General features: G+C 37.4%; 2 long non-coding RNA genes across 2 annotated transcripts; both read left to right on the top strand.

Annotated features, from left to right (window-relative positions):
* The first annotated feature begins 764 nt into the window (after positions 1-764).
* Positions 765-8,100, top strand: LOC121666538. Its single transcript, XR_006016678.1, has 4 exons — positions 765-849; positions 4,690-4,694; positions 7,112-7,119; positions 8,090-8,100. It is a non-coding gene; the product is annotated as an uncharacterized LOC121666538 (long non-coding RNA).
* Positions 8,101-13,545: 5,445 nt separating this feature from the next.
* On the top strand, positions 13,546-22,626 carry LOC121666543. Its single transcript, XR_006016680.1, has 2 exons — positions 13,546-14,018; positions 15,145-22,626. It is a non-coding gene; the product is annotated as an uncharacterized LOC121666543 (long non-coding RNA).
* The last annotated feature ends 239 nt before the right edge of the window (positions 22,627-22,865 follow it).

Genomic DNA, 22,865 nt, shown 5'->3' with positions numbered 1-22,865 from the left:
TAGTGTTCTGCACAGAACAGATGATGTAATCCCAATTGCCTTACTGTTGCAACTATCTGAGCTAGGAGTTGAAGAAAAGAAAGAAGATAAGCAGGAGGAAAGTGTGTCTATTATGATATGTTTTTTTCCAATTATCTTGTTTCATGTTTTAAATAAAATTATCAACTTCAGGAAAGCACTAGTTTTCATTATTTTTTCATGGTTTTGAGAAAACAGAATTCTTTTTTCTTAGTAGATAGCAGGTTTTTGTGCGAGTGTGTTTTGTTTGGTTCAGTCCGGGTCTCCCCTTTGGGTTTCGTATTACTGTACCATCCCAGTTTATACCCCCCTGGTTTCGTGTTCATAGCCCTGCTTTCTCTATTTGTCTCCTCCCAGACCCGTGCCAATCGCCCCGGCACCCCTCCCAAGCTTCTGGAAAGTTCTGGCAGGGGCGTCGAGTGATTGGTCTTGGGGGGAGGATCCCTCCCTTCCTTTCCCAAGATAGGTTCCCTTGTGTGTCCCTCATCCCGCAGACCCGTCCCTCTCCTTCCCTGATTCGATGCCGTTGTCATCCCTCCCCTGTCGCCACCCTCCCATAAAACCCCTGGCAGGCGCGGTCAGGGTTGCTCATTGCTGGGCACCCCCGGGGGGCGAGATGCCCTGTTCGGAGACACAATAAACCTTCCGGATTTCATCCACAATTGAGCCTGCCTCCTTCTTCCACCACCTGCCTCTATTGCCGCGGTCCTGTGGAAGGACCCACGAGCCAGACCTCTGGTCTCCCGGATTCCAAAGGCTGGCCCCGCAGCCTCCTGCGTCCAGAGCTGACCGGGCAAAGTGGGAACTGCTCCAAAAAGGACGCAGAGGCAGGTTTTGAGCATTTAAAAAGTTGCAAAGTGTTTGCAAATTACTGTCTATTATATGCAACGTAATTTATTCAGCAATTAAAATGCAGTCATTTCCCTTATGGGTTCAGTATTTGCTCACAATTGCTGCACGTTGATATCAGAAACAATTTGAAATTACACTTTCCTTACCGTGGGAAGGTATGGCCTCATTCATATCCCATGCGGAGCACTGCATTAACCACCACTGACACTCTCATTAACTCCTGGATCTTTAGAGCTATATTTGGTATGCTCTGTAGGATCATCTTTCATGCGTACTCTCACCATTCTGTGTAGATACATTCATCTTTTACCTTTCCCCTTTTTCATCATCTCCAAATGATGGGGCTAAATGGAAGCCATTTCAATGAAGAATACAGTTATCACTCCTTAGCACTGCCTCAAGTACCTGAGATTTTCACATGATTTCTGCAATCCTTGGGTGGATACAGAACAGATCTGTTTCCCGGTTCGTACTCCTGCCATTACAGCAGAGAGAGCACTTAATTGCTAAGGTAATTTATTTCCTCACTTTTAGCATATAGCAGAGTATTCCAATCAAATGGTTAGCACCAAAACTGAAATCCTTCCCTAACCTGTTTCAGGCACTATTTTCTGCTTTGAAATCTGTCTTGCATGTGTCCTGCCCAGGGATTCAGAGGTCTGTCAGTTGTTGGTGATGACCCCACTCCAGCACAGGCCAGACCCCTGGGGTGGGAAGACCCTGGAACAGGCTGGACTTGCAGAACCTGCAGCAGCCTCAGGTTCTGTAGCATAGGGAGGGTGTGGGCTTGCTTGGGCTTCTGATCAAAACTGCAGTGCAGCAGCATGGGGAACAAGAGGTGGTCTTACAAGCAGGTCTTTTTCCTAGCTTTCTAAGGAAAAAGGTAGTCAAAACAACTTTTGTTAAAACTGTGTGTACTGAGTTTGCATGGCAAGGTTTTGGTTATTGGCACTGGGGTGCTACTACAGTGGTGGCTTCCATGGGAAATCTGCTAGAAGCTTCCCTCATGACAATTGCCTCAGAGCCAATGCCAGCTGGATCCACCACTGGCCAAAGCCAAGCCCATCAGCGACAATGGTAGCGCCTGTGGAATAACATAGTTAAGAGGGGAGAAAAAACCACTTCAATAATTTCATTCAGAAGGAGGAGTGAGAATATGAGAGAAAGACACGAAGGCCAGTGAAGAAGTAGAGGGAGGAGGTGCTGTATCTTGAAAGTAAAGTATAAAAATTGCAATAGTCTGAACTGAGCATGGAAGGAGAAACCCAGCTCCCCGAATGTGAGTCCTGCTGCAAACAGCATCACTCCACACCCCAAACCCACTGTGACTGTGCTGTCCCTGCCCACTCACCCTCCTCTCTGCTCCATTAAATTCAATTTCAGCCTATTAAGCTCAAGAGTAAAGAAAAAGAACTTTAAAGAAAGTTACTTAATATTAATTTGAACTCCAAAGTATTCCAGTAAAGGAAAAAAAAAAATCAATGTTTTTAAGATGTGCAATATTTTACATAATAGGGCTGCAGGAATAATGAAAAAAAGTTCAATATCTTACTTTGAAAACCTGTAAAATCTATTAAATGAACCACTTGGTAAATATATTCATAGCTCTTCCAACCAAGCCCACAAAATAATGTATTCAAGATGCTTTAAAATACTGTATACAAAATGTGAGAAAATATATTACATTTATAATTTGATGAACAGTATAATGAGACATCAACAGAAGCTACTGTTCTTCTTGCACATTGAGAGTTATGGTGTATGAATGGGTTGTTACTAATTAGATTTCATGGTTACATGGTTACATGATTACACGGTTAATGTAGAGTTTATCTCCTTTGCATACTACTAAGTGCAACTTCACAACTTCTTGTTTTTCAAGGAATTTAATTAAGAAGGAGAATAGTTATTTAGCTTTTTTTGAACTTGATGAACTCTGACATCAAAATAATAAAAAAAATCTTTTAGTAAGCTCTATTTAGAGATGATAAATTTGGCCCATCAAAATTATTAAATTTTATTCTTCCTGCTGCATTTTTTTAAAATTACAACTTGCTCATATGAAAGTTCATATGATTTTAAGATATATGATTAAAGTATGATCAGGATTGGTTGGATCCTTTGAACTTAATGTGTCAAGACTGCTCTTCTCCATGTTAGGTGCTGGGTTTTTTGATAAACTTAGCACCTAGCAAGTGCATTCACCATAGAAATGTATGAGAAATTCAATAGCCAAATTATCCACTAAAACATCCTCGCTACTTTCTATCAGGTTATACCAGGAGAAAATTAGACTTGTCAAGTATAGTGTAATTAATCTTAGACTCAGTGTGGTCAAGGGCAGAAATCACTGAATGTGATCCAAAGAATTCTGTGGTGATGTTTTTCTCATCAACACCTTTCCCAGACCGTTAGAGGTTTCAGAATATCACTTACAACTAGGGAATAATTCCAACTCTTTGAATGATGTATGTAGTCAAACAGGATAGAGTGGGGAAGACAGAATTGTTTCAGTATACTTGAATGAAGTATTCATGGAATCATAGAATCATTTAGGTTGGAAAAGGCCTCTAAGATCAAGTCCAGTTGTGATGGACTCAATTCAGTGGACTAAGGCCTTTTTCTGTGTTACAAATCAGTGGGAAAACAATCCTCATGATTATTCTTGAAAGAGAAAGCAAAATTTTTTCCAATACTCTAGTTTTCCACACTACCTACCCATATCATGGAGTAGTTGAGACTGGAATCCCAGCCTGCTGGTTCATTTTTTGGCTGGTATTGTACTCTCTAGCACTGGATGTTTGTAATGCCAAGGTTACAAATAAAGCTGCCTGAGAAGCAGGTTGTTTTCTATGTAAAATAATTGAGTTACAAAATCACTTAATTTTTTCAATAATAGTTTCAACTTTTAGCAAACAGATATATTTCCCCCCTGGGAGATTAAAACTCACTACATTAAAAAAATAGTCATGTTACATGTTGGCCAAAAGTGCATCAAGGGGAAAAATCTTTGCTAATGAACCAAACCTATTGAGAGTAGTGTCATGAGACTTCTGAATGCCCATGGGGCATTATTATCAGCAGATGTGAATAAAACGTTTCAGCTGAATATTTTTGACATTCAGGTATTTTAGTTTTGTTGAACAGATGCAATTTTCTGCAGAGGGGAGACACATCATTCTAATTTTTATTTTAGTCAAAATCTATTAAATATGCTTTAAGAAAATATTTTCATGAAGTACTTGTGTATATGCATCTCTTTCTTCTACCCTGCAGCCTACCACAAAACCAAGAATTATTTCATTACCGTTGGATTTGTTTTGCTTACTTGCTCTCAGAGAGACAGCGTGCTTGAGAGAGATCTTTTCAAACAGAATATTCACTTTGATATTAACAAAAATAGTAAGAAAATAGAATAAAAACAAAAATGTAATTGCTTTTGCTGCATGACTGATTGCGTCCACAATACAATTAAGCAGAAGGGAAAAATTACTGCATCTTTGGCAGTAATTCAGGGTGTAGCACAGCACTAGTCCTCAAGAGAACTTAGTTTTCTGCCAAAACTAAAGAAAGTATATTAAAAAAATATCTGATCCCCAGAAAAGGTGATTCAAGCAATTGTTTCTAGGTTTTCAGGCCAGCGCTGCTTAACACCTTTGTCAGCGACAGGAATAGTGGGATAGAGTGCACTCCCAGCAAGTTTCCCAATGACACCAAACTGTGTGGTGCAACTGACATGCTGGAGGTAAGGGATGTCATCCAAAGGGACCTTGACAGGCTTGAGAAATGGTATCTGAGAAATTAATGAGGTTCAACAAGGCCAAGTGCAAGGTCCTACACATGGGTTAGGGCAATCTCAAGTACAAATACTGACTGGGAGGAGAATGGCTTGAGAACAACCCTGAGGAGAAGGACTTAAGGGTGTTGCCTGATAAGAAGCTCAGCATGACCCAGCAATTCTTGCAGCCTAGAAAGCCAGTTGTGTCCTGGGCTGCATCAAAAGCAGCGTGGGCAGCAGGGTGAGGGAGGGGATTCTGCCCCTCTGCTCTGCTCTCATGAGACTCCACCTGGAACACTGCATCCAGCTCTGGGGTCCCAGCACAGGAAGGACATGGACCTGTTGGAGTGAGTGCAGATAAGGACTATGAAACTGATCAGAGGGGTGGAGCATGTCTTCCATGAAGACAGGCTGAGACAGCTGGGCTTGTTGAGTGGGGAAGAGACTGCTCCAGGGCCGCCTTATTACCTCCTTCCAATACCTAAAAGGAGCCTGCAAGAAAACTGAGAGGAGTTTTTACAAGGGCATGTAGTGATAGGACATGGGGGAATGGCTTCAAACTGAAAGAGGGCAGATTTACCTTAGATACTAGGAAGAAACACAGTACTTTCAGTGTGTGTGGCACTGGAACAGGTTGTCCAGAGAAGTTGTGGAGGCCTCATCTCTGGAAATATTCAAGGTCAGGTTGGATAGGGTTTTGAGCAGCCTGGTGTAGTGGAAGGTGTCCCTATCCATAGTGGGGATTGGAATTTGAACTACAGGATCTTTAAGGTCGCTTCCCACCCAAACCATTTTATGATTCCATGATTCTGTGAAGAAAATTAGGCTGCAAATCATAAATCAGTGTCAGACCACAAACACTGTTTTAACTAAAGTCATCCCTGCCTTGAATTGAAGGGCTTTACTGTTCTGCCTTCAACAGAGGTTTTTCCTGCTAAACCATCATTATATCATGGCACAAAACATTTTTTCTTTAATGTTGTGGAAGAATAGCTTTGACAGATCTAAATATTTAAGAGAAAAGAATGGTATTGGGTTTATAAAAGGGGGAAACTCATCTGTATGATAAAAGAATATCTGTATTTTCATATCTTTATATATATATACAGGTATGTTTACACACATACTTACCCATATATATGTATGTATATATATACACATATAAGGTCATTTCGCTCATGCCAATCTACTGTTGCTCTTTAGGTGGCAACAGTTTTATTCACCTATGAACGCAGTATTACCTAGGTGCAGTCCATAGTAATTTTACTCAAAATTTAAAGGTTTTCTAACACATTTTTGAGGCACAAAACAGCATCAGATGATGGTGATATTTTAATGGATTAATGCTGACATTTTTACTTCAGTCAGTTTCCTTTTTTTGACTTGAAATTATGTGATCTGTTTCAGTAGCACATGGTTAAGGTTTGTGCTCTCTGTAAAAGAAGTAATTTTCCTTTTAGTTTTGTTTGCTTTAGATTTGTAGACATTTATAAACAGCGTGATATGTCACTTTAACAAATCTGTTTAATAGTAGTAGTAGCAGTAGTAGTAGTAGAGGAAGGAGAAGTAATAATAATCATAATGATAGTAATTGTAAAGTCTTGCAAAATCTGCTTCCCCCAGGTGGCAGAGGTGAAATCAAATTGGCATTTCTGTATGCTCAGAACAATAAGATTTTTGTGAGTGTTCTGATATCTCTGTTTTCTTATCCTCTTATCATATTTTGTTATAAAAATATCAATTTTAAAGCCATTTGCAGTTACAAGCGAGGAAAACCATGCACTTCTGCAGGTAAAGCCCCAGCTCTGCAACTATAAGTGCAGTGGAAAAAGTCTGAGACACTGAGTAGAGCAAATATGTAATTACTGCTTGGTTGAAAAACCTTATTTATTTATGGTTAATGCAAGCTTTTAAAGCAAGTGCTTTGTGTGTTCATTTATTTCTCTATCTAATTCACAGTTACTTATAGCAGTCTGGCAGCAGATACTTGAGCAATTTATAAAGGCATTATAACTGGCTCACCTGTTCTGTCCTGTACTTCTTTTGATAAAGGAGAAAATACTAATTCAACCTCAAAAATGTGTCTGTCTTCTATGTTTCCTGACAATGCACGCATCCTTCCAGTAACTGTGTCAGGCTCCGAGACTCTTCTTAATAAGAAAATTACTCATAGCACACTTTTTTCCTAAACTATAATAATAACTAGTATTAAGTCAATTTTTTTTTCAATTCTCTCCACGGAGTCAGTTGGAGACAAGTTTTGAAAGTATTTTTGCAGTCTGCTGTCTGAGGAGCCACTTTACCATAGCAAGAGAAGAAAGAATGCTGCAGGATCTTTCTTAATCACTCCTCTTAAATACAATGTGAGAGAAATAGAACAAGAATAGAAAATGTATCCAGCTGTCTTCTCTCTGTTCTTTTTTTCTAATATGTGCTTGTTATCCAAAGAAAAAAGTGCCTAAGCTTTGACTGTACCTAAAAAATTCCCAAACAAGTAGTTCTGTGTAAAACTTTGTCTCAGTGAAAAAAGAATTCTGATGCAGTTGCCAAATAAGAGAACTCCATTATTAAAATTTTGGCTTTTTTAAAACAATTATATCAATAAGAGATTTAGTTGACATTTTATGTTGAGAATTTATACAAAGACATCAGTGATTTGTCTCAAAATTTCAAACAAAAATTTAAGGCAATCATGTCCATGTGGTCCAATACCCTGATGAATCACAAAAGAGAAAAAAGTGACTAGACAAAAAAAATTATGGAGCATGACAGCAGCAGACAAGCTGGGTTAGGAATTAAGCAAATAATCTCACGACATGCTAATTCATAATTTTACCTGCATGCCTGAATATAGGAATGAACTACTATATGCAAATGTACTTGGGGTCAAACTGAGATGTAAATCTATGTAATTCAGCAAGCAGTAAAGATAGGTAGAGATAAGGAATAGATAGGATAGAGGTAGATGGGACGAATAAGGAATGCAACTTCTTGCAATAAATAACACTGAAATATTTCCATGAAATAGTATTTTTATCCTTGCATCTTTTTTCCCCCTCCTTGTCAAATAAAATATACATGGAATTAGAGTTATGATATCTACCTAAAATAATATCCACTAAAAATAACAATGATTTTATATATACTGGTGGGAGGTGACTTGATGAATGTGTGTTTTCCATGTAAAAAGGATAAGCTAATACCACAGAACCAGATTAACAAATACATGTTTTTAACATCAAATTGACTACCTTCTTAAAAAAAAAAAAAGAAGAAAAAAGGAAATTAAAAACATGTTTAAAATGTTTAAATATTTCTTTTTTAATTTGGTTATAGTTTTGTTTGTATTTTAAATAATTAAATCTACTAGCATCTGCATTGTAACCCTGAATAGCAGGAATTCCCCACTGAAGGCGTATGGAAACATGAGACAGCTGAAAGGACCCTCACAATTTTCAAAACTCAGATGATTTTTTTTATTTCAACATCTACCACAGGTCTCATCCCTAAGGGACTTACATGGTAAATTATCATTAGACAGAGAAAGAAATCAGCTAACACACCAGCAGAACGTATCGGCAATTTCCACACTGGGACCATGATTTTCTGCAGGATGGAGACAGCATAGAAAAGGCTTACAAACACATTTGTACCAACATAGCACACGGGTACTTCACAGCCCAAACATTCTCAATATGCACACACAAAAACCCTCAGTGAAACCAGCAGCTCAGTGAGATTTAGATCCAAATTTTATCTAAGTCTACTACCTTTTGATCAAGAGTTTTGGTGTGGATCAGTCACTAACACTGCTCAAAACAAGCCTGTGCTTTGGAAGGTTTTTCTAGTAACCAGATATAGGGGAATTTTTTTTTTTTTTTTTTAAACTCGGGGCACATGCATGTTGGTATCCATTCTGGTTTTGCAAAAAGGACCAGATTTTACAATCTGAAAATGAACACAAATCTATTTGGATAACATCTGCACTGCTTGGAGGGCTGGAACACTACAGCAATTAGATCCATGCTCTATTCACTTGCAATTCAGACTACTGTTACAGTTGAGCTAATTTAATGTTTAGTTAAAGGAGAAGACGTATTTTTATTTTCCCTTAACGATTAATGCTGTATCGGAAACCATCACATAAACTATTTTACTTTTAAGCAGGTAGCTCTAAAAATATTTTCCATCCATACATTTAAAGTGAAAGAAATTTTGATGGATACTAATTTAATCTGTTTAATATGTGACTGTTTTCATCTATAGTGTGTGTTTTAATTTGACTGATTTTACACAGCTGTCATTCTACAGCCTATAATCTGTATGCATATGATATAAGCATAACCTTTAATGAACAAGATTCACATGCAAAAGTTGCTAATATAATGCTAGCATAGCAGCACCTGCCAACACCTCTACAATTAGAAGACTGTGTCAGCATTTCAATAATAAAGCAACTTCTAATTTAGAGGATCATAACTTGACAGTAAAAATTCTTTCTGTGTTGCAAGTTGACATGCAAGGTCTCAGTTCAAAGCATTTTTATTAATACAGGTTTAAATTGGTTTAGATATTATGAAGTTATAGAAGACTACAGTTAAAAATGAAGACACTCTGTGGATGTTTTTTCACCACCACTGTAGCTCAAATGCTTTGAAAGGGAAATCCACAAATGTTACAGCTGTTTATGGGTAACTAGGATCAGTGACTGCTTTTATTTTCTCTATTAATTTAGCAGTAAGAGCTAAGCTTTAAAGCTCCAAAGTGCTATGTTTCTTCCTGTTGTTTTGGGGATGCTTATTTATCATTAAGTATAATACATTAATAGCTTAAAATATTTATTTCTGAATGCATCAATTCACTGCTAAAGCAGACCATGGCAGTACATGTGCAAACCTATGGACTAGAGGTCTCTCCATAATGACTTATCATTTACTAATAGAATTTCCATGAATAACAAATTTCCCAAGTGTGTATTGACACAATTGTTCCAGCTGAGAAATTACCATGTACTGTGTCAATAAGCTACTTATCAGAGTTGCCTATTGCTTTGCACTGACACAGTAACTACTAACTACTGCTCAGATATAGCACTATCTATTGTGGAAAGGAAATAATTTTCAGTTTGTGACAGGGTTAGGATCCACTGAGGGAGATAAATGACAAGGATTTCATTCTATTCTTAGATGGGTGGCTGTAAGAGGCAAAAATGTCAATAACAACTAGATCATTTTTGTGACCTTGCTGAGAATATTCACCTCCACCCTATTTCTAGCACTTTCATGCTGTTTTCAAAGCCCTAAAGGACTGAAAAGCATTGTGAGGAGCTCCTAGAGTCCGTCCAACAGTTACATGGAATAGTGTGCAAAGGTTCTCATTGCATTCTTTTGTTGCCTGATAGAAAAGTGCATCTGAGCTTGACAGGGAAAGTAAAGAGAATTACCTCTGAGGAAAGTCAGAATTCTGTGGGCAACCGAAGGTGCTGGAGGAAGGGTAGCATGCGAGCCACAGCAGCAGGGGAAGCTTCTCAGCAGAAGCCAGCAGCCAGCTCATGGGGCCTGAGCTTCACACAGAGCAGCTTTTCATCTGTGGCACACTACTACACCAATATACAGCAGCTGCTCCATGGCAGAGGACAGGCCAAGAGAACCCACACCTCCCTGAAAATGCCTGTGCAGTCAAAAAGACAGTTCCTGAAAATGTTTTCCAAGCAACGTGTTAAATCTGTGCACTTCACAACCATGTCCTGTGGGCAAGGTGGCTCATTCCTTGATGAGAGACACTGCTCCCACAGGTGGAAACCTTTGTGTCATGGTTCCAGCGGTGCTGAAGGGTTGCAAGCAGGGGCAGTAGCTTGCACTGCTGTGCCAGCAGCAGGTCCTGGGGATTTACAGGTCTCCAAATACATTATGGTGTCTTGTACTAGTCCCTTTAAGTTCAAAAACAGTATCTGTAAACATAGTTTGTTACTGGGCATATAATAAGTGGTTTGTAAATGCATTGGAAATGGATTTTAATAAAGTTATCACAAGTAAGGGAAAGCTCGGGGAACAAAGTTATCAAAGAAAAGCAAAGTGGATGTACGTGAATAAGATGGGCTTCTTTTATAATCCTTCACCACCATGTACTGCTATCACATCTGAACTGCATTTGGCTGAAATTATGACACCCATACTAATACATTAATCACACATGCTCCTGTATCACTCTTCAGTGCTCATTATCTTACTTTTTTTTTTAATTGGAGGCTTTTAATTGGTAGCTGTTTTCTCTATTATTTCTCCAGTGTCTTAAATCTGCCAGAAGTCTAGATACTGCAGGTGCCCCTCACTGTAATTTAGTGATTCGGTAAAGTCACAATGTTTTCCACCATCTTTTAGAGGTCATAAGTACACACGATAGCTCAGAAGTGTAGGCTGTGATTTGTATTATTTATACACAATTCAGCCAACACCATACCACACACTATTTCTTCTATCGGGTTGTTGTTTCCATTTAGAAGTCTTTGTAACAACAATAAAAAAAAACAAAACAAAAAAAAAAAGACCTAGTCCTCATATTATATTAAAGAACAAGGTTTTACTTCAGTCTTTCCAGAAAAGTACAGTACTTACTGTCTTAATTAATCTTGACTAAACATAATGGCATGCTAATGGTCAGAAGACATGCTTGAAATAAATTTGAACTATTATAAAATTGTGCAAAGGTGTCCTAATCAAGACCCCTTCTAATGCATATAATGAAAACCTAAAACATACTATTATTCATTAACTTATGTTTTGGGTCCCTCATTTAAACTCAAAAATTTTTCTACCTTTCTTGCAGATGATGACATTCAAGCCTATCAGCCAGTGATAGCTTATCAGTACTTCATAGAGATTTTCTATCCTGGAAGTTTGGACCTGTATTTTCTACAAACATTAAAATAAATACTAGTTATCTATATAATACATCAGAAAACAACTTTGCAGCACCCTCTAGTGACACATTACCAAATCAGAATGTTCTGGAAAATTAAGTGACCAAGGAGACAGCCTTATTCCTAAGAAAACCACTTTTGACATTATCATGATGGTAACCTTCACTTTCACCATTCCAATTTCATAAGGTAAATTACCAAGACCTTACTTATCCAAGGCACTTTTAAACAAAAATGCATTTTCTTGACCTTAAATCATTCCAGTAAAGGAACTGGATTTATTTTGTGTTTGAAACCACTCTAGTAATACAAAATCAATTTTTTTTATATCTGTTAAGAAGCTAAATTGACACCTGCAGAATTCCTAAATCCCTTTTATTCCTTGTGACTTAGATCAGTCATTGTTCAGTGCTTCCTGTGTCAGTGTGTTCCTACAGCATGAAGATATGACAGCAGACACCTGACAGCTGAAAGATCTGCTTCACTGAATGGAAGTATTTGAGCATGACTTTTGGGGTTTAGTATAATTTGGCTCCTAAACATTTAAAATCAGCTAGAGATAAACTCATATCCAAAGGTTATAAATATTTTTTCTCCCTTTAAAATCACCATAGCCCAGGTGCTAATACAAAACCATGAATGTGTATGAAAATTAGGCTTTATCACAGATTTATATCCAATATTGTGGTAACCCAGTTTAGGAAACAGGACACTTCTTAATAAAGGACAAATATTTTTAGCAAGGTACTGGTGGGTTTTGGTGGGTTTGTTCCTGCATTAATGTCTGTGTTGCTATGAATGGAAATTATGCATGTGACAGACTCATCTGTTTAAAAGGACAGCTCTTGATTTACCATATTGTGCAATTCAAAGTTTGGCTTATGGGGTTTTGCATTTTTTTTCTCTCCAAGAAAACAGCATATACCTCTAATAAATTAATAATGAGCTTATTTTTTTAATGTGATTTTATGCCTTCAGAATTAAACTGCTTAGAAACATTGACATAGAACTTCTCGTTAAGTGATGTTTTGCCATGTGGGGTATGACACTTTCTTTCCTAAATCTGGATATATAATTCCCAAAGAGGTATAATGGTGTAATTTAAGTATTGGATCTAGCAGAAATCTTAAGGAGTTGTTTTGAGTTGTTTTGAGCTGTTTTGCTACATTTAGAAGTGTGCCATTTTAGCTTGCAGGGGAAAGCTAGCAATGCAGGTTTCTCAGAAAAAGAAACATTACTACCTTCTTTCATTCTCTCTCCTCTCTCCTCTAAAATAAGGGTTGCCATACTGTTATATACACAGATAAAAGTGACAATATAGAATAAGGACAACTTATTTTGTGTTGCTATACACTGTGTAGGTACACACCTAAGATCCTCCTGTCTTCTTTCATCTATTAATAAATACTGAATAAGATCATCTGTCCTTTCCCTTTTCCAATTTGATAACAAAATAATTTTAAGAAAGATTTTCTTTTTAAAGGTTTCTTGAATTCAGCATTTCTTGCATGACGTATTGTTTACATATATCTCATATATTATTTACATAAACAATTATCAGGTAGAACAATGAATCATAGACCTTAGAAAAAATGTTTTATTTGTTATCTCCTGCACCCTCACATACAGTTTGAAACCATGTGCAGTATTTATTGCTGGTATGTGTTTTCAAAGTATCCAGACATAAATGATATGTACAGAAAATTATTATCCCTTCTTTAAACATAAACAGCTATGGTCTGAAACATTAGAGTTGTGCAGCAAATTTGCAGAAAAAAAATTATAAAAAGAGCATTTCATACAATAGCAAAAGAGTTTATAGTACTATATATTATATAGTTAACTGTAACTTCCTTGAGGAAAGATGGTTAAAAATAAAAAGGCATCAAAGCATTATTTTTAATATATTTATCAAGAGAATAGAAAATAATGGTATGCAGTATATATACATGTAGCAGCAGTGGAGATGTCTCTTCAAGAAAAAGAACCACTATTTTTTCCAACAGATTATATTTTCCCTTTGAAGACCTAGAAATAAAGTAAAAGACCCACTTAAATCTCTTCCATTTCAGGTTTTGCTGCAAGTACTACACATTGACAGTGCTAGATACTGGTTTCTGTACCCAAACTTGAACTTAAGGGCACTTACCATGTAAAATAAAGTGATTGCTATAAAAACTATGTTAGGGAAACAGCAGTAAAAAGTGTATGACTATCAACTGTAAGTGTCTAATACAAGTCTCTGTTTCCTTTATGGCCCAGTATGAGTGGTGTCTTTCATGACCATACCAGATCACTACACATCTCTGCTTATTTTATAGTTGACTCAGACTAAAATTCTTCTTTGCTTTTCCTATTCTACAGCTCTCTCTCGAGTGAGTTCAGCTAACTCCAAAAGATGTGAATTCACGACCTAGAATAAGCCACTACGGAATCAGTCACATCATATGGGTAGGAATGAAATCTTTAAAATTCTTTAATATACTGACAGACATAGTGCCTTACCTACTCTTTAGAATCAGTATATCACCACTTGTTTGTGTGAAAAAAATTATTTCTCACTTCTGATAATTCACCTCAGAAAGATTCTTTGCATCCATCTGCAGCTAAAACCAGATGTAGAAAGAAAGGCATCCTATTCTATCTTTGTCATTAATTTCTTCCTCCATTAAAAGTATAGTTTTTCTAGACATTTCAATAAATTTATCGAGATGTTGGATGTTGTTTTTGTTTAACTTACCTAAAGAACTCTGAATAATTTTATAGGCAAGTATAGATTTAAATTTCATTTTAAGTGCCTCATCTGCAAAGAGTTCAGGGAATGTCAGTTCATTCCATCTCAGAATTTTGCAAAGATCAGATCTCCTCAAAGATCATATGAAAGATCATATAAATTCCTTTGCTCCCATTTAAGAATGCAAGAGAAAGTGTACCTTTTTGCATTAATTCAATGCTAATTCATTACCCCAGATTCATTGACTCTTTCATTGCAATGCAAATGTCATGTCAAGACTGTATTTTTTTGCTGCTTTGAAAAGGATAAATCCAAATTTTATTTTCACAGAAGAGAATATTGAGAGAGAAATATTTGCTTCATGTTAAAACTGTATGTGGGTTTTTAGTAGCCAGAGGTAGGATTTAATAAATTATAAAGAAGAAGAAGTACAACACATTTCATTCAATTTCACTTCATTTCCACCTTTGAAGAACTTACAGAAATCAATATACAAAAAAATAGTGATAATGTCTGACCAATTTTTTTCTTTCTGCCTAATAATTCAGTGAGTATTTTGTTGTTACTTGGGGTTGTGTCATTCCCAAGCACACAGATAGCTTTCTAAATTTCTTTGGAGTTTGGCTTTCTAAAGAAAGCTTTACATCATGGCTGATATTCTCTATTCAATAAAGTACTACTTTTACACACTGATCTAAAATTCTTAATACTCACCTACTGTGCCACACTTTCAGGAAATGCAGAAATGCTGTATTCTGTGTTGTAAGTCATACATGTGCTATCATTTTCTTCAGCATGAATTTGTTGTTTGGGACATGATCTGACATATGAAAATGTTTTCAGTTGTCTATAATAGAAATGAAGCCACTGGGAACCACTGACCTGTCACCCTCACCTCTGTCACTGGAAAAATCATGGAACAGAAGAACCTGTGCTAAGACCCATGAGGGACAGGGAGGTGATTCAAGACATCCAGCATGGCTTCATCAAAGGCAAGTTCTGCCTGACCAACCTAGTGGCCTTCTACAATGGAATGATTACATCATTGGACAGGGAAAGGGCTACAGATGTCATCTACCCAAAGTCTGTAAGAGTTTTCACATAGTCACAGTCTCTCCAAACTGGAGAGAGATAGATTTGATGGGTGAATAAGGAATTGGTAGGATAGCAGCATCCAGAAGGTAGTGGTTGATGGCTCAATGTCCCGATGAATACTGGTGACAAATGATGTCCCTCAGGAGTCTGTACTGGGACCGGTGCTATTCAAGTAATGCTATTCAATTAATCAGTGACATAGACAAGGCGACAATGCATCCCCTACTACTTTGCAAATGACACCACTCTGAGTGGTGCAGTTGACACACCTGAGGGATGGGATGCCATCCAGAGGGACCTGGACAAGCTCAAGAAGGGAACCCCTGGGAATCCTATAAGGTTTAACCAAGTGCAAGGTCCTGCACAAAGGTCAGGTCAACCTCCAATACCAACACAGGCTGGGGGATGAACAGATCAAGAGCAGCCCTTGGGGGTGCTGGGGGAGGAGAGGATGGACATGACCTGGCAGTGTGATCTTGCAGCCCAGAAAGCCAGTTGTGTCCTGGGCTGCAGCAAAAGCAGTGTGGCCAGCAGGGTGAGGGAGGGGATTCTCTCTCTCTATTCTGCTCTCATTAGACCCCACCTGGAGTGCAGTGTCCAGCTCTTGAGATCCTCAGCATAGGAAGGACACAGACCTAGTCTAGTTTCTAACTTAAGATTTGTTCCCTACTTTGCATAGTGGTCAGTCAAACATTTTTAATGATCTTTGAAAATCTGTACTTTACTTATTTCAGTGGTTAATAATTTTTTTTATTTTATTTTCCCTTTTCATGAGCTCAATATATATTCTTGATATAGTGAGTTTTGTGCCACTTCTCTTTTACTCTCATATCACAGATTAGGTCAATGGTAGAAGTTGTCAATAGTAGCAAATAATGTAATACCACTTCTGATAAAGTTCTTTCCCATTTCAAGCTTTGTAGCATCTCCCTCCTCCTGTATAAAACCACTGGGATTATTTCTAAAGATAAAAAATTCACACTGTTTTAAAAAGGAGTAGAAGTACAAAGATTTATTTTCTGCTTTTATTTTTGTATAAAATTTGTGACAATATCATACCCAACCACTTGCTGAACCCTGTTGGATATTCTATAACCAAACATGAATGTATAGACATTTAAAGCATTTTTAAAAATAGACAGTATGCTTGTTTGTATGAAGGTTTTACTGAACTCACAGAGGTGTTATTCTTGGCATAAATGCACTTAATTTACCCTTGGGTATCTAACTCTGGCAGGAATTCAGACATAAGGAAAGCACTGTTTAATGCATTCCCAATGAATATCATAATGGTTTTTTGCCATAACCATGCAGAAAATGTTGCTTATCACCTGCCTTGTAGTGTAAACCCCTCAGGTCCCCAGTATATCATGTCTTGTAATTTACATACTATCATTACAGTACGTGTCTTAGAAAAAGCAAAATATATGATGGGCATATGTTCCTTTACCATTTCTTAGTGGTTACACTTCCAAAGAGCAAAAGCCATGCTGAGCAAAAGCAATGAATTTCAGAGAACAATAAAACAAAGTATGGAAAAATGGATTTGGACCACCAAAAAAATCCTGAAAATGCTCCGACTGGGTTCTGTACAGTTCAGAAAAGAAAAGGAACATAGGCCTTCATATTTGATATGGGTGACATTCCAACAGACAGGTATGGGTGACATTGTAGTGGGTGTCTCCCACAGGCCACCAGATCAGCCAGAACAAGTGGATAAGGCCTTCCTGCAAGTTTGCTTATGCTACAAAACTGGGAAGAATGATTGATAAACCATTGTGCTGCCCTCAAGGGAGACCTAACCAGGCTGAAGAAATGAGCTGACAGGGAAATTTCCAAGGGAAAATGCAAATTTCTGCAGCTGGGGAGGAACACCTCCATGCACCAGTATATATGCTGGGAATTACCCAGCTGGAAAGAAGTTTTGCAGAAAAGAACATGGGTGTGCTGATGGACACCAAGCTGAACAGGAGCTGGTACTATACTTTTGAAGTAAAGGAGGCTAAAGGTATTGCGGGCTGCTTTAGGAGACATGTTGCCAGTAGATCGAGAAAGGTGAATCTTCACCTGTGCTTAGCATTGGTGAGGCCACACCCAGAGTGTTCCACAGTTTTGGGCTCCTCAGTACATGACAGGCTTGGACAAACTGGAGTCTGGCAAAAGGCGACAAAGACCATGAGGGGACTGGTCTAATGGGAAAAGACTGAGAGAACTGAGACTGTTCAGCCTGGAGATGAGAAGGCTCAGGGGGTTCTCATTATGTATATAAATCTCTGATGGAAAGGTATAAGGAAGACAGGTTCTTTTCAACGTGCTCAGTGACAGGACCAGAGGTAATGGGTGCACACTAAAACACAGGAGGTTCCCTCTGAACATTAGCAAACACTTTCACAATGTAAGGGTGACCAAGGCCTGGCACAGATTGCCCAGGGAAGTTGTGGAGTATCCATCCCTGGAGGTATTTAAAATCCAGATGGACATGGTCCAGGGCAACCAGCTCTGGGGGAACCTGTTTTAGCAGGGGAATTGGATGAAATGACCTCCAGATACCCTTTCCATTCTTGACCATTCTGTAGTTCTCTGTATGATCACTGAAGACAGGCACAAGTCCTTCAGTGAACCTAAGCCCCTATTAAAATATATATCAGTCAACTGTTAGTGTGAGTGATCAAAATTCAAACTACAACATCTTGTTAATGACACACAAAAAAAATAACACTGGACAGATTGTAGTATTGGATAAGCCTGCCATTTATCTAGAATAGAGTATATTACTTCAAGGTGATAATAAGACAAAAAAAACCTGTGCAAAATATATACTCACCCATCCTATGTAAAATACACAATTCCTTAACTTCCCCTACCTGTTGATGAATAATAGAGAAAGAGAAATATCTAAAAGATAGAATTCTTTGAAGTGAAAACTGATGATAATATAAATTGCAATTAAAGGTACTGAACATTTAAATTACTGAAAAAAACCTTTCATATTAGAAAATATGAATGCAATGTTTTCTTGATTTTTTAATGTCAGCAAGATTTTACTAAGTTTTATGCTTTTTTTGTTTCATCCATGGTCTCATTTATGGACCAGGAACTCAGCATCCAAGGGTTTTTTCAAACTTGCATGTAAAGTCCCAGAGACCCTAAATTCTTTTTCTTGTATTTGCTCTTGTTCAAAGTTCCGTATTATGCTAGTTTAGAAATATACATACTCAGGATTTTCTCATTAGTTATTTTTATTGTCATCATCTCTGGTAACCTAGAAATTGAATTAAAGTCTGCAGAGAGTTTTGCTTCACCTTTCTTAGTTCACTGTGTGTTTTGGCTGACTTGTATTTTTATCTGCATCAAAGGGAGAGAAAAAGAAGAAACATGCTCTTACTGCTTCCATATAACTCATGCATAAGGAAAGGAAATACTTGAATAACAAGCATTTACAGCATCCTATTCTTCCACTGAATTGTAACTGATGCCTCCCCAAAGACTCTTCAGTGTGGTCTGATTTAAAATGTACTTTGAAGCAGCTTCAAGCTTGTCTTGAACTAATTATCAAGTAACAACACACTACCATACTTGACAAGTTGCACCAATTCTAAGTAAACTAAGTTTGACTCTCCTGTTTTGTTTTGCATTTTGATGCTAAAACTAATCCTGACCTTAAGGTCAGGAATAAATCTCATGTCCGACAGCTTGCTGAAGCAGCTTCTGGAAAGACACCCAGTCATTTATCATCTTCATAATTGATAATATCTCCTGTGAAACAATATCAATTAAAGGCAAGGAAATAAAATAGTGCAGTGAGAAAGCCTTTTAGCATTTCAGCTTAATTAAGAAATGAGGAGGAAAAGGTAAATACTAAGGCAAAGTCTGAATCATTTGTCTGTACTTACAGAAAGGTGAATTACAGCCTTTTAAAATGCAAAGATCTGTTTAGCACTGATGAGAGTCAGATTAGCATGCCTATTGGTTTTAGTGGGGTTGCTACATGAAGCAAGGTTTCACTCAGGAAGAACGATGGTTGCTAGCAACACACACCCAGTAAGGGCTGTAAACAAGTATGACTTGTGCCTTATTCTCTCTGCTGTATGATCACGTCTCATAGATCCTCCTTCTGGATAAATCCTATGGGATTTATCTTTTGGTGTTTGTCAGGAATATCCTTCTTATTTTCTTCCCGAAGTTGCTTTCTCTTCTGTTTGCAAACAGCAGAATAATTCTGTTTCCCTTAAAGAAGCACCTTTTTTCATGAAGTTATTCACTTATTATTTGACTGACATAAGGTTTATTCACAGACTTTGAGGTCTGGGATTTCAGGTACCGGATTCTAGGGCGCTAGAAATAATTACAGGCCAATTCAAAGTTGTGCTCCAGTCAAACACATGAAACCAGGTGTTTCATAGCTACTTCAGCAGTTTTATCATATCCGTAAAATACTAAAGCTGACTTTCATGCAGTTCAAGCACTCAAATGCATTTTAATCTTTACTTTTTTTCACAGTATATAATATACAAAAGTGTAAGGTGTCATTTAACAATTTGTCTCTTAAACCTTATTCTTTATGAGGAAGTTACTAGATTTCTACCAACTTATTATTTTTTAAATTAATGTAATATAACACAGAAAGAGCACAAAAGTATTTGAAGTTCCTAGCATGCTTAAGATGCTGAGTCAGACCATACTGATCTAGGGCTTACAAAACTGGGTGAAGAGATGGTCCCAACTACTTTCAACACAGGAGAACATTAGAAATTTTAAACAACAGATGAAAATTCACGCTTTCTAGGCTTGTCCTTCCATTGCTGCTGAAGAAACATTACCAGAAAGTAGACAGAGTGTTTCTTTAGCTATTTGCTTTAATAAAATGTACCTGCGAGATTGCATTTCCCTAATTCTCAAAGCTGGCATTAAAATGGATTTAGCTAGCTAGCTGGAGATTTAAAAGTAGCCTTTCAAGTTCACCTTTAAGAAGCTTATATTAGCTTTGCCTACTAGCCTGTTTAGTAATGCAGCATACAGCATACCTGGCTTTAGACAGGACTAGAGATCAAATCTAACCTCATAAATCTCCCAGTTCATGGCTACAGGAAGCTGTCAAAAACTAGATGTTGTTTCATTCTCCAGGGGCTGGTGTACTGCTCTGGATCTCTCTTAAGTGCCCTCTAGCAGTTGATCACCAAAATGTGTAATAGCCTTGGGAAGGACTACACTACCCTTTTGACCCCAGAGGTAATATTTTGATAGGGCTTGACCTTAATAAGACTGCCAGCATAAAAGCCTAACAGTAAGAGCAAAGGAAAACCTTTTCTGAATAGCAAATAGCTGAAGAAAACATTTCCTGCACACTCCATAAATTATTACATTTACCTCTGGCAAGTACATTTAGAGAAAATCGTGTTCTGAATCACATTTTGGAACACTCAGATTCAACACCAGTTTCTAACCCAAAAAGACTAGCTTTCAAACAAATGCTGGGCAAAATTTTATCACTTTCATTCAATTTAATCTTTATTTGACCAACAAATCCTACTGAATAATAATGTCTGGATTTCTCCCCCTTTCTTTTACGTTTATTCTACTGTTTAACTAATTTCATTAGTTAAAGGATAAGGATTTCAGATGTCTTAGGATGACAGAGTGTTGGGGGGGAATTCACAGGGGAGGAGGCAGGAAGGGAGGTTGCATCATAATGAAAGAGAAAACCCCTCGTCAGTTTTTCTGACAATAGATTCTGAATCAGTATTTGTAACCCTTGACCATTTTTAACCTCACTTGACCACTACAAATAAAATTTGACAAATTGCTTTCTTCTTCCATTCCCTCTACAGCCATGTGTCACAGGTGATATATTCTTTCCTTTGAGCTTTACCACTAATACGGTTCCCTGCTGTACCTTGTGGGAAAGTGGTGTCATTTGGGCCACTGGGTCCATAATGAGCTTAATTTCTGCAGGATGCCAGAGAAGTTAAATGGTTTACATAGTGTGAAGAAACAATTAGGCTGCCTAGAAGCTACCTGATGCATAGCAAAATAATAGGCAAAAGGAGGACAGAAGCTTCAGAACGAGGTAGATTTGCTGTCCAGACAAGCAATGTGGAGTGGCTACAGTGATGATGAAGGGCACATTGACACATAATTTGACGGTAGCAAAACTTTTTCAACAATGACACTGCCATGCTGCTTCTTCGATGCCAATTTTTGTCAATATCACTGTAGTCTTAAAGCATTTGCATGTTTATAAGTATGTATTTCTTCATGCAGATTTACTTCATTTTGTTCTGTAAACTAAATGTAGATTTCACTCTAGATGGAAAAGTTCAGGGAAATTTCTCAGACTTTGAAACCTGTGGGGAACATAGCTTAAGAGCCTCTGTCCTTGAAAACAACTAAGCCACTTTCTGAAATTTCTATTGCTTATTTAAAGATAATAGTTTCTTCTTTCACTAAAAGCTATGATGCAAAAACCACAAAGATGAGCTCCCACTACTTTGACAACTTCTGAGAGTGTTCTTATAAGTTCCATATAAACTTATATAACTGGTAGAAGTGGAATCTAGATTTTGAAGAATTTCTTCTTGTTAAAAGCTCCAAAATTATTTTAGGAGGCTGAATATATTTTCTCCTCACTGAAAAAACAATGCAGTGTGTAAATTGTTTATGGATTACATTAAAGCTCGTAAATTAATTCTGCTAATTTTTCATGTCAAAGAATATTCAGACCATGTCATGCATATTTACATGTGACCCTTTAGATAAGAATTGTGTTTGTTCTGCTTATTGCTCATGAAAATTATAAGCAAAAGAATGGTGAGATGTCTGCGTAATCCTTTTTGTGATTGAAGTGTAAATCTAGCTTTTCAGAGTTTTTATTGATTCCAGTTCCATAATATGTGAGTGTTTCCCAGGCTAATTAGATTAGCATAGTAAGCCCCTAATGGAATCTTTAGCTCTGCTCGCTCAGTCATTTTGTGAAACTAATTGGGGAAGGTTTGTTTGTTTATGTTTTCAGGGAAAATGGTAGCCATTATTCTGAATGTCATTCTAATTATGGAGGAAAAATTTTGTCAGGATATATCGAGGTGTGGGCAGACTTGGAATTATTCTAGTCTTCCTTGAAAATTCATTGTACACCAAGATCTTTCTGCATCTACTATTCAATTGGCATAAATATATCTCCTCTGTACTGTGAACTGAGTTATCAACAATGAAAATAAAATGATTCCTAATAAAGCGTCAGAAAGAAAAGTTAGAAGTCATTTGTAACCTAATTTCTAGTACAGAATCAGGCTTTGCCTATGGCAACCTACACCTGTGAGAACAGAGCCTTGAGACAGTAAGAAAACAATGTACAGCTTCCCCTTTCTAATAATAGTGACGGCATTCTAGAACATGGATCATTGTGCAGAGATCCTCATCAGGCACAAAGAATATTTTGGAAAACATTAGAGTCATGAAAGAGGTTATTTATC

This window comes from Corvus kubaryi, unplaced genomic scaffold, assembly GCF_017639235.1.
Source record: "Corvus kubaryi isolate FWS band 111438036 unplaced genomic scaffold, C.kubaryi_AGA036_p1.0 132, whole genome shotgun sequence".
Lineage (NCBI taxonomy): Eukaryota > Metazoa > Chordata > Aves > Passeriformes > Corvidae > Corvus > Corvus kubaryi.
This window is presented reverse-complemented; position numbering and strand designations above follow the sequence as displayed.